Raw genomic sequence first — 16,040 nt, forward strand, 5'->3', positions numbered from 1 at the left:
CATCCAAACCAAACTACTACAGATCTAACCTTCTAAGCATTTTCTCTAACCTTTTTCTTATGATGCACACCGAGTCACTTTTTCTGAGCAGTAAAACTAAACCTGAGACGCTCCACTCCTAAATCACTTTAAGGACAGTGTCTCTATCTGGAAATCAGGGGACACAGTCATGGTGCAGTTTCCATGGATACAAACAGCACATGTAGCACAACACAAACGCTTGGCCAGCTTATATCTCCCCTACTTGTGTATGAGCCAGTGATCCATCGCCATCACCCTGTCAGAAAATAAAACCGTACTACAAAAATATCTAACGCTTCTTTCCCCTTATGACACCCCCCCCCCACCACCACCACCTCACTCCTGGTGACACGTGTGCGTTTCTGTATTTAGCTTTATTTAGCTGCGTGTTATCTGGGATTATTTTGTGTGGACTCTTAGTGGTTCCCCACTTATTCCAGCCATGCACAGCACCTGTCTTTCCCAGATACTAATATCTGGCCTTTACCTATTCTGGTTCACGGTCATGGTCATAGCAACTTGCCAAACAACATACACATTTAATGGGTTGTAGATACACACCAAAAACATTAAGGTTGTCGGGCAGTGGCCTTGGTTTACTGAGCGTGTTATAAATCATAGCAGGAGAAGAGATGAAGTTCCCTCTCCAGGTCAGACTGTTGGTGGTCTGTTATGATATTTAAAGAAAACAGAGTGTTGCTGTCACGGGGAGAGGTCAAGTAATGTAATTCAATACTTGGCTGTCAGCTTCTACACCACTTTCAGAAAACAGCATTATGTCTCTTCATAACTTGGTTAATCAGTATGCCTAAGTTGACTTATAAACAAATTTTTATTATGTGAGCTGGGGTGACTGAGTGGCAGTCATGCTCTGACCCTAGTCTGACATCTGATCTTGACAGTGTGGAGCTACTCAGGAGGGGGTCATGACAAATTCTCAGTGGGTGACAGACACCTAAATGCTCTTCAGGGAAATTACTTTACTCAGTAGCTCTTAGTAAAGCCCCTTTTGTCAATGTAAGACCCAGTGTTTGTCAAGAGTTTCTATAGCAACACAGAGTAACAGCTAATTCAGAGCTCAGTCAACCCTTATTCATTTCCTACACTCCTGTAGGAAATGATCAGTGTCACAGACATTTGGCTGGCCGGGTAGATATGTAAAACCAGTACACTTCAGCATCAGAGCTTTACATCCGGATATATTTTAGTCAAAGAGTTATTATAAGTTGCCACAAAATGTATTAAATATTAATAAAAAATTATCTAGAGAGGCTTTTGGTTTATGAGATGGAAATATTAATGGGCCGAGCCGTTTTCCAGGTTGGATTGTAGAGAGTGGTTAATACAGTCACCTAAGAAGTGAAAACTCCCTGGCTCTGTTTCAGGAGGAGACACAAATCCCTTTGGGGGCAGCTGGAAGGGCATCCAGTGTAAAAATCTGCCAAAACAAACATGCAGAGCTACCAGCTGTGGAAATCCTGTAATGAACAGACAGCAGCTGAAAGCAGTTTTTATTGTAAAGAGTGTTTTATGTATTTCCTTGTGCCTGGTTGCAGGTACTAAAATAACAAATATGGTAAGAGAAGCTTCTCATTTAAAAATGGCCCCAGATTTATTGTCAGACATCATGTTTTCATAATATATGCTGGGTGGTTGTGGGTGATAGAGCTGGTAGAGTGGGTCGTCCACTATTAACAGGACTGGTTGTTGGTTTCATCTGCAAAGTCTCTACAGCTTCAAATATCCGTGGAGGGTGAATTTTAGATTGCTACTCGTGGCAGGTGAGATACAAGGTCAAAATGTTTGGGTTAAGATAACTCTTTCTGACACACTAACATTCAATGTACATTTTCCTGTCACCTGTCAATCCACTGGACACACTGGAAATCTATGTAACGCCATCCTTTCGGCCTGGACGTGCTTTTATCTCAATATAATTGCACATAGATTAAAGAGAAATCTGGTAAGATTGCTTATGAATTGAATTAACTGATATTTGAATACCCCTGCTCTATTATTACCTTTAAAGATCATGGAAATATGAAGATGGTGGGTCCATTATCACTGTAAATCGATGTTACTGCGATTTGGTTTGATCCATCGATTCACAGAACTTCTTTTGCGCATCAGAAGTTTCGTGACTCAGCGCTACTATCTTCACTGATAACTTTGAGTATTACTAAGGTAATCAGTATTTTTTTAATATATCTGTGAGGCTGTACTGAATGTAATGCTTTAATAGCTATGCAAATAGTTTATGATTGATCAAAATATGGAGAAAACTATCACTTTAAACCACAAGAACACAGTTTTACTCAAGTTGTCTAAAATCTGTAGTAAATCTATGGAAACTGCTAAATACAGCAAGGAAGTTATTTGGTGCTGGGAGATAGAAGAATCCAGTGCTGTATTTGCAAAAAGTATTTGCCCCCTTCCCAATTCCTTATTATTTTGCGTTGTGAGGTAGTCTGACTGGAGCGTCGGTGAAGGTGGTAGGTAGGCAGACTCATCAGACATTTGGGTTCCCAGAGATAAGTAATTTATTTAGAGTGACCTCCATCATATGTGAAACTTTAGAAAACTCCCCCAAATTAACTTAATTAACAAAACTCAAAAGCACATGGATTTGGTAACACAACTCTACTCTCTTCCCTCATCTGAATCAGGCAAAGGTTGACTATCAATTTCCCTTCAATCAGTCTAGCGTACCACTAACTTGACATGACAGTCAGACATGACATCATCAGTACTTTAAAATCAGGAAATGCTGGGCGGGCCTTTCTCCACACCTGACCTACATGAAGACTGAAAACAAAAAACAGTGTAAGTATGCACAAATGACTTAATTCTCAACATAGTAAAATATAAAGCTACAAGAACTTGAGTATTTGCTTTGATTTGCTAAATGTTTGTTTTGCCAGCATCAGTATGCTTACACAAACAAACCCGGGATAGTATGTGCAGCAATGTTTGACAATAGCAAATCATAGCAAATAAATATAGAAAGAGAATAATGTGCAAAAAGTCAATAATTCTGGGACAAGTGGAGAGTACTGCTCATCCACTTTGGCACATGCATATTTAGTCACAGTTGTATGCTTCAGATCATCAAACAAATGTTCATAATAAACAAAGATAACCTGAGTAAATGCAAAATGCAGCTTTTAAATAATGACTTCTTTTATTAAGAAAAAATGTATCTAAACCTACAAGGCCCTGTATTTAAAAAAAATCCAATTGAAAAAGTAAAACTCACAAAGCATTTTATAAAATATCATCATACCAACAGGTGGCAGTTTGATGGCCAGCTTTGCTGCTTCAGGACCTGGATGAGTCACCATAACTGATTAAACTAGAATGCCTATAAAAAAAATATTCATAATTCTTCAATGGTTCACCCTTTTATTGCTTTAATAAAGGAAAACATGGTCAATATAATTAGTCTGTTTTTTGACAAAAAATGTGCTAAAAAGGCCTATTGCATGTCAAAGTGAAAACAGAGGTTTTCAAACTAATATCAATTATTTAAAGATATACGTAGTTGAGTGGAAAAATCTTGTTGGACATGCAACTGGCTGAGGCTGTGAAAGCTGTATGGGAGTGCAACAAAGAGAAAGGCACTGCTGAAAAAAGCTTCTATTAAATCTCACCTGGAATTCTCCCAAAGGTATGTGTGAGACTCCAACATTGATTGGAAAAAGGTTCTTTGGTCTGATGAGACAAAAACTAGACAGTATGTTTGGCAGAAACATACATGCATACATTCATTTATATTTATATATTTCCCAGGTCTGACTGGGATAGACCGATGTGATCATCCCTCTGTCATTTTCTCTGGATTGTCTCCAAAAACATCACAGGCCCTGTGCCAGTTTCATCCCTGCCGCATCTGCTATCTGCTGCGACTCCCACAAACAACAACCACTGACACGTTCAAGTCAGAGGGGTCAGTCATGCACCCAGGATCATCACAAGTTTCCAAGATTCCAACCTCCCCATGTCCACTGAGTCAAAAATAGGCTCTGTTAGCCTTTTATAAATCTGAGTGTGTCTATAAAAAGCATTTGGCTGACCAGAAACCTCGGCTGAAGCGACATAACCCTATCTTTAGCTTTATTTATGTCCTGGTGTTGACAGCGCCACTTGCAAAGCTTTCCAGTCACTGTTCAATAGGTCACATGTGTGCCGGGACCCAGGTCTGATGTTGGAAAGCACCGCCGAGGGTAATCAGAAAGCCCACGGCACTGGGCAGCCTGCATCCCTTACAGAAACAAGCTGCCTAACAGCTGCTGAGTTAACGGCTTGATGATTCTTGGCCTCAGATTCTTTCCATCTACTTAGTGTTTATGGAGCTCTCTTCTGATGACAGATAAGCCTGTCCACTATTGTGAATTGAGGATTGGCACGTTTACAACGGTCACATGACAAGAACAATTGTAAAAATAGAAAGCCTCATTAACCGTGGCTTTATTACACTGCAGTAAGTCACTTATCTTTTGCTGAACGCCTTTTGGTTATACCCGGATCTTGGCGTTTTGAAAGTCATCTGATACAGGGCCTCAAAAAGCACCCGGGATCATTACAAACATATTTATAAAAATAATGAAAAGATATAACACAGATCAAAACAGACTGCAAATTGCCAACAGGTTAGATGAGCCATTCAATGTATTTCACCATCTTTCTTCATCATGTATGCATGTTTATTGCTTTGTGTGTGTGTGTGTGTGTGTGTGTGTGTGTGTGTGTGTGTGTGTGTGTGTGTGTGTGTGTGTGTGTGTGTGCCTGCCTGTGCCTGTAGGATGTATCTGTAGGAAATATGATTATGAGTGCTTTTAGAAGTCCTTGGTCAATTCATCAAATAGTAAAAGCTATAAGAATATGGAACTCTGGGTTAAAGAAGTTAATATTTCAACTAACTTCCTGGGATAAAAACATGTCATTAAGACACATCTATATGTATGGAAATGTATAAAGTAACAGGTCAAACATCAGTGCAACACAGTATTTAAACGTAAAGGAATAAAATTGTGATCTAGCAATCTTAGCTGTGACAGGACAGTTTAGACTACATCTGCTAAAAGTCAGACTCTTTCAGGACATCGGTCAGGCCTGTGCACTTCACATTAAAAGAGAGGAACAAAGTGTCTTCAAGATTTCCAGTGGAAAAAACAGAGCATCTTACTACTCCACTCTAGTCTTTTCTCTTCTTTCTCTCCTTCTAACTCATCTCTCGTGTTTTATCAAGAATAGTTCAGAGCAAGTTTGCCCACACAAAGACAGTAGGTCTCATCCCACTCAAGCTTCAGTTCATGACTGATGGCCACATTCGCTGTGAACAAAGATGGTGTAGGTGGACAGTGTGTATGTGTGTCTGCATCCATGTCTGCATCTCCGTGCCACTGTTATGCCAGCGTCTTAGACCTTTCAAATGTTAGGGCAGCAATGTGAGTGTCTTTTGCTCTTCTTGTGTCTCTTATTAAATAATTATTTCAACCGTGGAGCAAATAAGCTGACATTATTTCTATATATAAAATGCCTTATTGCCTTGCATCTATCTATGTTGAGTCTGAGGAGAGCAATCATGTAAATGTCTGTGCCAAGAAGGAGATGTGTCAGTGCTTGTAGATGATATGTGTGGGATGAGTGAGTCTGAGAGGAATGAATGATTGGAACATTTTCATGAAATTATTTTTGCTGTTAATTGGCTGTTTTTGGCTGCTGTCACTTATTGAGAGTAAATCTCAATAAGCGAATAAGTAAATCTGTGGATGCTCAGTTACTGTTCAGATATAAAACACACAAAATGATGTGTAATTCTTTTTATGTCAGGATCACTCCCTCATTAGAGTTAACTGGAAATCTCAGATTTTACCTCAAGTTGAATGATCTGTTTTTTGTTTTTTTTTTGTATGGCAGGAATATCCAGGAGAGTAAATAAATTGTATTGATGATAAAATGTAGCAATATTTTGATGACTATTTCAATCATTTACTTGTTTATATATAAAATGTAATAATACTCTGTTGTATATATTAAATCTATAGTATACATTAAATTTTTTACTAAAGTACATCACATTTAGGAATACAAGTCAAGGGGGCTATTGAAGCAGTAATATAGTATAATTTATATTATATATTGAGTATTGCACTACAATATCTGTGTTATGCAGAATAGTGCCAGTGACTATCTATTATTGACAAAGCAAGTTCTAATATAATTAAATTACATACACTGATGTATAAATGATAAAATGCAAATAAAAGTACACATATATTTTAGATTGAGAACTTTAACTTCGTGAGTGAACATTAGGCATAAAGTTTGCAGACACATATACGTCGGAACATTGGAAAAACCAAACAACAGGCAGGACAGCACAGTGCTGCAGTGGTTAGCACTGTTACCTCACAAAAAGAAGCTCCACTGGCCAGCCGGCACCTTTCTGTGTGCACTTAGTTATTAGTCTGTGAGCATGTTCTCCCTGTGCCTCTGTAGGATCTTTTTGAGTATTCTGGCTTCCTCCCCAAAGATATGTGTGTCAGTTTAATTTGTGATTTTAAATGGTAGGTATGGGTGCGCTGTCTGTGTCCGTGTGTCAGCCTCACAAACTACCAGCAAACCTGTGCAGAGCATACCCCATCTTTCACCCTGTAGCAGGGATATGGCTCCAGCCCCTCCTCCTTGACCCTAAATTGGACAAATCATTACGACTGATGAAAAAACAAAGGCCAGATTTATGGATATTGCTGCATTTGAAAGACTTAAAAAAAGACCATGGAAAGAAAGCTATCGAGGGCTTTGCTTGATTTCTTTTTTTCAGACTCATTAACTGACCTACAATATTAAAACGATTCTTCTCAAGTTTATTCAGTCTTACTTTATTTTTGAAGAAAACTTTCACTCTTTGCTCTTTACTTGCAGAGCACATTTTATACTGTGACTCCACTTAAAAGTCTTACATACAGTAATAGCTTACAAAGAATGAATACATTATCTGTTTATCTGCTGTTATGAAGTCTGATGAGCGGTGTTTGGTTTAATTACTTAAAATAGAATCCTTCTGGTATATAATTATATTTTCTTGGTGAATAGATTATACATGATATACATTTAAAAAAAAAAAAGACTCAGTTGCTGCCCGAGTACGCACCAGTAAGCCAAACAGTTGAACTCAGTGGCATATTACCTCACTACAAAGAACACAGTGATCTCGTCCTGCTGTTGTAAACACTCACTTGTGCTTTAATCTGGGGCTGAAAATAACCCCAGCATGCACATTTTCTAAACATTTGCTAGAAAGTACCAGCTGTTTTAGGAAACTTTAGATACTCCTTAAATATGAAAACAAATATTGGGGCTTCGGGATGAAAAACACAAGAGCGTAGGGAAGTCTAAAAATATGCAGCTCACTGCTTGTGGTCTTTTTGTTTTTTGAGCTTATAGATTTGTAGAATATTAGAAGTTTTAACCTTCAGTCATTTGGATATTTATAATTCTACACACAGAATATATGTATGGAGGACATGATCACATATTTTTGTTAGTGATGTTTGTTTACCTATTTTAACACGAGTTACAATCCTGCTGCTAAATGCATAATATGCTAGTAAGCCAGCAAATGAATATACAAGTAAAAATAACAGTGACGAAATAAAGTGAAACAAATCAGACTGTTTCAACAAGCCAGGCACAACCAGCAAATCTACAGTTTCTTTACTGCAGAGCTCCTCTACAGGTTTTCAAACTCAAGCCCACAGGCAACACTTACACCGTCTGTGGTATTGATTCTGTATTGCTCATGTGTGTGTTCCAGCTGCTTCTTGAAAAAGACTGATGATTTTCAGCTTCCTGCCTTGATAAACTAAAATGTAAGAGTGATTGCAGTCTGAAATGCCATAAATAGCAGGAGTGACGCACACGCTCTGTCAAATGTCTGTTTCATGTGACAAGCAACTTAAATTATTTTCCTGTTCAGAACATCAAATTATCGTATGAATGGATAAAAGAAAACAGAGCCCAGTACTATGACCTTCCTCCTTTAGGGCCTTTTTTTTGGTAAACATTTCAATCCTCATTTAAAAGAAAAAACAAAACACTTTTATACTCTTTATTTTGAGGTTACAACACTGCCAACATTATGCTATTACGCAGTATTAAAAGACCAGGCGACCTTGCTGAAGTAAAAGTGTAAACATTTTAGTAAATGTAAGACAACAATTTAAATCTCCAGTGTCCACTTTACAGTTTACTACTCAAATACAAAGAGAGCACTTGAGCAACTATTTGATTTTTAGTGTGATTTTCAATTTACCTTCAGTAATTTCTACTGTTTCTACTGACCAACAATATATGTATCAGGAAAGGTTTTCACCTTTACTATGGTTATATTACTTATTATACATATAACTGAGTGCTGTAAAATTATAGGAGATGTTAAACAGCAATGTACTGGCTTGGCAGTGTTGTGATGGCCATTTTGGCTGTTTTGTGTCTCAGCTTTGATGATTGTTGTTGTTGCTCTGTGTGGTAAAGAGCAATGTTAAGTTTAGCTAGCAATGAGCCATCATGACCAAAAATGACCAAGAATCAGTTTCAAGCACTTCAGAATGAAAAGTTAATTTGGAGAATACAGCATCATTCCCACAAAGAAGCCCAAACACAAAAAATAGAATTCAGGACACATGCATGCAGACTGAATCAGCATTTCCCATTCATTGTGGAAATGGTGCTTTTAAAGATAGTGAGATACTGATCTACAGTAGTTAGAGTAGAATGATAAAGGGTTTAAACAGAGAAGAAGATTAAAATCAAGTTATTAAAATAACATTAATACAAAAAATGAAAAACTACTAAGAAAAAAAGCTGCTGACAACACCACTTCTTAAAAATCCCTTTTCTATGGTTAAAAAACCCTGTTTATGCGACTTAGTGTAAATAAACCATCTATTAACATCCCGAAGCTGGCAAATGTAGCTGCTGGAATTACTATAATTTAAGAGGGAAAGTGGTTATAGCAAAAATCCCGGGGGTTGAATCCTGTTAGGCAGTATCTGCATAGTGTTAATTGCTATTGACTTCACTGTAAATAAAACACACTGAACTTTTACTTTCCTAGTCCAACATTTGAGTCCAGCCTTGCTATCAGCTGTGACATCTTTGTTGTAAGGTGAATGTAATTTATCCAGTTTTATACCACTAAAGTACCACCAACATCCTATCCTTCATATCAAGTTATGACACTGTCATATACTGGGTTGCCTGTGTTGAGCGGGTGGGCGTTGCGGCTTTACGCCACCATGACATGATTTGCGGCAGGGCTGTCTATGTGCAGTTCTTCTCTTAGCTGCCACACCCGTTGTTGTGCTGTTATAACCCATGCTGGATACACGTTCAATAAAGCAGCATCATAAGAAAGCTACCGAGTGGTCATTCTACAGACACTAGACAGAAATGCATCACAAGCTCGAATGTAAAACAAAAATAGCCATAAATGGCAACAAATGTGCAAAAGGTGGGGTTACATCGCCTTTCAGTTCTGCCTTGAATTTGTAAATGGAAAATGAAGCAAGAAGTGCTCCATGTGCAAATTATAGTCTCATGGAAGACAGTCCCATTGTTTAGATACAAAGTAACCAGTTAAATATGTATCATAGAAAAAAATGCAATGTTTCCATCCAAGCTGTTGTAAAGAAAAAAAGTGACAGAAAATAAACACTGAATTCTTTCATAACTACAGTACTTAAGTAATTGTATTTATTTGCATTCCACCACTGCATGAGCAGAGCTGTAACAAACAGGATTAAGAGTTTCTCACGCTTCCCAGTGACAGTGTTATGTGAAACAACACAGCCTTGCAACCTCTTACAATCACAGGTCGTCTCCACTCACCCCAGTTTTAAAGGCGAAGGCTGGAACATGCAGTCCTGTTCGTTAAAGTGCCACAGTGAGTCCCAAAGCTCTGCCAAAGCAGCTGTTAAAGTGGGGTTACCATAAAAGTGGACAGCTGGAGCACATCGGTCACAGTGATGCGCCGTAACACACCAATGATTGTGTTGCTGTTATGCAGCACAATTCTTGTCAGTGAATCAATTCCCTGTCCAAATGGAAAACCCTAACAGCCTCTAACCTTTCTCAACTGCCCCTTAATTGCAGGCAGTTTATATTGGTCAAACATAATTAGCTGAAAGTGCACGGAGATGCTGACACAACTGGCTGCAAGTTTATTCCCACACTCTGCAGACCATTTATTGTCACATTTATTGAAGTCATTTTGCAGGGAGAAAGTCAGTGTTTTCGACATTTTGGAGTTTCCATTAGAACAGTGCCAACAGGATGCAGATGTTGAACATGCTCCTTTTTCCAGAAGTTTTTTCTATTCCAGAGGTATTTAAAAGAAAGAGTGCAATGCAGTCAGTGGTGTCAATGATTAAAAAATAAAAAAGGCAAAAGTGTTACCCTCCAGGTGAAATGCAATCATACTGCAATCAAAATTCAAATGAGCACATTATAGGAGTAGGATCTCCATACTTAAGCGGTGTGTGATGGTATCATGAATCACTCGGATAAACAATGAACTGGTCTCTTTTTCCACAGCCTCTGAGTATAGCTGCATCACAGCAAATACAAATTGGATTTCATGCCTAAATCTTCTCAAATCCACAGGAGACTGAGATGTTTAAATTGATTAAATGTGCATCAGATACAGGCATTTTAGGCTTATAATGGAAATAGATGAAAAATAGAAGATTTCTTGTTAACTGACCTTTGGCTGATCTCTGCTTAAGGGACATGTCAATAAAACAAAAGATATAAATTTGTAACTATCTAACTTTAACATCTTTCAAATTATTTTAATGGTACACTAACTTGAAATAAGATGAATGGCAGCTTTAAAAAAATGTTTATTATTATCGAAACATTATTATTTTCTTGTTATGACCATGCTATAAATATCCTAAAATTAAGAAGAGTGAAAAGCGCAAAATAAACGAAGTTGTTATTTTATCCAGCTAAAGTAAATGTAACAGTAACTAGCCTGTTGCAGCATGACGCTGTAATATTAAAAGCTGTATTGTGTTGCTTTGAATGGTTAAACCCCTTTTCAGTTATAAAAAGTGTGCACAGAAACTAAGGTGATGCATTATCTTACAGTATACAATTACACCAGGGATTACAACATCTAGTCCTTTTACTGAATATTCTGTGAAAAAAGTATCCTTTAGCATTGGTATAGCAACGCCATGCGTTTATGTTCCCGGATTTGCACGACAACTACACAAGCTCAGACATGTCTGAGAGCAAGAGCAAGATGTCAGACATGGTAATTTAGGCTACGTCCACATGTACCCAGGTATTTTTGAAAATGCAGATTTTTCTATGCGTTTGCACCTTCCGTCCACACGTAAACGGCGTTTTCGGTCACTGAAAATGGAGATTTCTAAAAACGCCTGCCAGGGTGGATATTTTTGAAAACTCTGTTTTTGCATTTACGTGTGGACGAGAAAAACTGAGAAAACGCAGAAAACGCAGCGTCAAAGGTGTGCGCCTTTTTTGACGTCACACTGTGCGCCACGTTATTGTTTCGGTGAAATGAATTTCTACAATACTGTTACTGTTAATTCTACTCTCTGCAGTGTTTAAATGCTTACATATACACACACAGTTACTGTCCCTCCACACATAAGACTCGGTTCTGCTTCTATGCCCCAGCTTTGTTTACTATTTCCCATGAGGCTTCTAGACTTCTGATTGGCCAACATTTCTACACGGTTAGGAATATATCGCCACCTGTTGCTTTGGCATGTTCCTAGCAGCGTTTTCCTTCATTTCTGCGTTTACGTGTGGACGGGATTATTTTTTAAAACGAAAACGGAAAATCTCCGTTTTCAAAAATACCCGTGTACGTGTGGACGTAGCCTTAGTAAAGGTAATAGCTCCTGGTAAATAAAGGAACTATTTCGACAACGTGCGGCCCAACAGTAAACAAAGCTCCACTGGTTAAAAAACTTGACCCAAGATACAACAACCCAGGTAGAAATAAGTTAAGTTACTTTGGTTAAAGTGTTAAGCATTGATGTTATACTATTATTTTAAATTTCTGGGGAAAACACCTAGGCTACTTTCATGCTGTGTCACTGCTATTTCACTGTAATGGTGCTGGCACCTTTTTTCAACAGATTCACACTTTGTATTAGTAAATGCCATCAGTGACAGATGCTGACTGGAAAAGAAGGATGCAAAATACTCGGGTTAGACTTATAAATGCTGCTGCCTGCAATCTGCAAGCATCAATAAAACATTGTTCAGTATTTTTTTATTCTATATTGTTAGCAATATAGTCAACCCTAATGTTTTTGAAATATGGTGATGTCATTTTTGGGGGCTATATTGCCCAAGCCTAAGAGAAATTAAAGCCAGTGCGGAAATGTGTGAAGCCTGCATTCTTTCTTAGTGTCCAGCAGAGGGCGACTGCTCTGTCTGCACATTATAAAGAAAACAACAACAGCAAAACCTTTTTAAATTATCTAGCTGATTAGACAGTTAGTTTCAGTTACTAGTTTCATGCCTTACTACAGTATCATGTTAATTTGTAAATTATTGTATTGTGCAGCATAAAATAAAGACAATAAATCAGGGTGTAATTTGAGGTTTAGCAACCTTGTGTTTGATGAGTTGCCGTTGAGCCTGCAGTGTCCTCTGTTTTTTTTCTTTTCTTTTTTTTGGCTGCAGAGCCATAATACAAAAGAAAAAAAAATGAGATGGTGAAAGCCAAATTGCCAAACTTGAAGCTTCAAAGGAAGAGTCCACAAGAACAGCTGATAGTGGTTATGCCTAGTTGTGTGTATTTGTTGCAGGAATAGTTGTACTTGGACTTGTGTTTGTCTCCTTCTCATAAAAGAAGGATCTCTCATGAGATGTTTGGCTGTGGGAAATAGAGGGCTCTTAAGCACCTAGCTCCCCCATCAGACTGTCAGAGCTAACTAAAAGCGTAAAACTGTGGCAATAACGCTAAAATAATGAGATGACAGATTTCTAATTAATTAACTAACCTTAGCCTAACTGCAGAGGTGTTTGTTTGTAGCCAATATGTGAAGCCTCTTCACAAAGACCTCTTCAGCAAGAGCACAAACATATTGCATCAAATTTATAATAATAGAAGACTGATACACACATAGCATGTCTAACAGCTACAGATGGGGAAACTGTTAAGTTTGGATCCAAAGTGAACTACAGTGATCTTAAAACAAGCTTAAAATAGCCAAAGCTGTGGGGAAACTCAGACCAGAGGGAGGAGGGATTAGGAAAAACACTCGACTGTGTCGGTAACTGAGCAATGGAAAACCGGCCAGCCACTTGGGGAAAACCGTCCAGTGCTCTGCACTCTTTCTGTGCTTTCCTGTCTGTCTGTATGCAGTGAGTTATCTCTCGTTTCCCAAGATTGCTTGAAGTAATTTGAAATCTCACCCCACATCTTTCCGTGGCCTTGTACTCCAAATCATCCAGCTGAGCCATCCCTGTCATCTGAAGATTTACGGGAACACATCAAGGCTAAAGTTGAAGGCTATTACCACCTAACGTTTGACCCCATGTCACAAGCTAATCCCTACCCCACTTCTTTCTCATCTGCCTCAGGGTGGTTGTCAGTTTTTTGTTTTCTTTTTTAACTTTGAGCTTGCTTTGATTGGAACAGTTAGCCAGAGATATAAACAGACTAATATAAACGGGCAGTGTGTGCGTAGGCCATCGTAAGCATCGTCTGTGTATCTGGTGAGTCAGTGCACATTGAAAATGTTTAGTTAGGCGAGCATTCAGTTTTTATACTCGTGTTTTGATGGAGAATATGCAAATTAGGCTATTTTTGGATTTATTATCAAGTTTTTTTTTCTATTGTTGCTGTATTGTCTTTAAATTTCATGATGCCCAGAATACTAAATGTGTGCAATTTACTTCACAATAGTCTACCAGCTAACCTGGGAAACAAATTTAAAACGAAAACAACTGCTACTGTAGAAATGTGTATTCAATTTTTATTTTCTATCTGTGATTTTTAAATTCCAATATGCACATTTCATTTAGTGAGAAAATAACTGTATTTTCAGGTATGTGTACCTAAAACATATATATTTTCCAGCTGAAAGTGACTCACAAGATGAATAAAGCAGTTCTTAATCAGTTTGATGGTATATTTGGTCACGTGTAAATAAGCAGTGCAGCATCTTTTTAAAGATGTAAAGCTTTGTTTTTTGTGAATGAAAGCTGGGTGACTTCACTGGACTCTCCTGCATGAATGTCATGCAGTGGACCTTGCTGAGCTATTCATAGCAGCACTATGGTCTGAATATAGCTTTGCTTGCCGGTTTGTTCGTCTAGGTCAGCATTTGAAAAGCCTCAATTACAGAAACTGGAGCATGCTGCTAATGCAGTTACAGTCACAGGTCAAATTTAGGCTGTCTCATGAGATGAAAAGTGGTTTGGTTTATAACTTGGAAGACAGTATGTTGCCACAGGAACTGGCTGATGATTCATTCAGGTATAAGAGGCTCGTATATGTGAATAATATAATATAATATAATATAATATAATATAATACTAATAGAGCTAAATACATACAATCCTAACTGCAAAAAACTTGGGACACTGTGGAAATTGTAAATAAAAATCTAGGAACTGATGAGGAGAGCAGTTGCTCAACTTTTTAGAGACAAATGTCTGATTTTTGTCTGATATAAGATTCTAACTGCTTAACGGTCCTGGATTTTCTTTGCTGTATTTTTCTTTTCAGTTGGTAAAAGGTCTGGACTGCAGGTGGGCCGGTTCAGCTGCTAGAGTCTTCTATTACAAAGCCCTGTTGTTTTTCGGGTTGTCTAGCGTTGTCTTGCTGTAATATAACAAGTAATGTAACAAGATTGTCTCTGAAAAAAGACGGCTTCTGGATGAGGGCACATGTTCCTCTAAAACCTGGAAATACCTTTCAGCACTGATGGTTCCTCTCCAGATGTGCAAACTTCCAGTTCCATAGTTACACCCACGCAGACTTTTGAACTAAGCACTGTTAACAAGCCAGGTGCTCCCTCTGTTCTTTAGTCTAGAGCAGGCCTCAAGGGCCGATGTCCTGCAGGTTTTAGATGTGTCTTTGATCCAACACAGCTGATTCAAATGGCTAAATTACCTGCTCAACATGTCATGAAGTTTTCTATAGGCCTGGAAATGGATGAATCATTTGATTCAGGTGTGTTGACCCAGGGTGCTACCTAAAACCTGCAGGACACCGGCCCTTGAGGCCTGGAGTCTCCCACCCCTGGTCTAGAGGATGTGGTATCCATGTTCTCAACCCAGCTGGTCGCGACACATGTCCACCCCTCCCTGAGACTGGTTCTGCTGCAGGTTTCTTCCTGTTAAAAGGGAGTTTTTCCTTTGCACTATTGCCAAAGTGCTTGATCATAGGGGTCATTTTGTCTGTATGTATTACTGTAGGGTCTGCTTTAGGTGAATGTTGTTGTGATTTGGTGCTGTATGAATAAAATTGAATTGAACTGAAAAAAGAATTTTAATTTTAGAATTCAATTAATTTAATAAATTCACTGTTCTGTCGTCAGATTCATCCGATAGCTTTCCACTCTGCTTCATCCCATTTTAAATGTGCTTTGGTTCAAAGGTGTTTATGGATCATGATCACATATGGCTTCTGCTTTGCATGATGGAGCTTCAACTGCCTTTGTGGATGGTACACTGAACTGTTGTTCCTGAGCCCATGCAGTTATTGCCATGACAGAATCACGCCTATTTTTAATGCTGTGTTGCCTAAGGGCACAAGGATAACAGGCATCCAATGCTGATTTTCAGCCTTGATGTTTGCACACAGAGAATTTTCCAGAATATTTAAATCTTTTGACAGTAGATATAATGAGATATTCAGTGTCATCACAATTTTACATTGAGGAACATTATTCTGAAATTGTTCCACAATTTGTAGATGCAGTTTTTTGCCTCTTTGAAATGCCCAATCATGTAAC

Source organism: Perissodus microlepis, chromosome 1, assembly GCF_051167445.1.
Source record: "Perissodus microlepis isolate ML-2025 ecotype Zambia chromosome 1, ASM5116744v1, whole genome shotgun sequence".
NCBI classification, from domain to species: Eukaryota; Metazoa; Chordata; class Actinopteri; order Cichliformes; family Cichlidae; genus Perissodus; species Perissodus microlepis.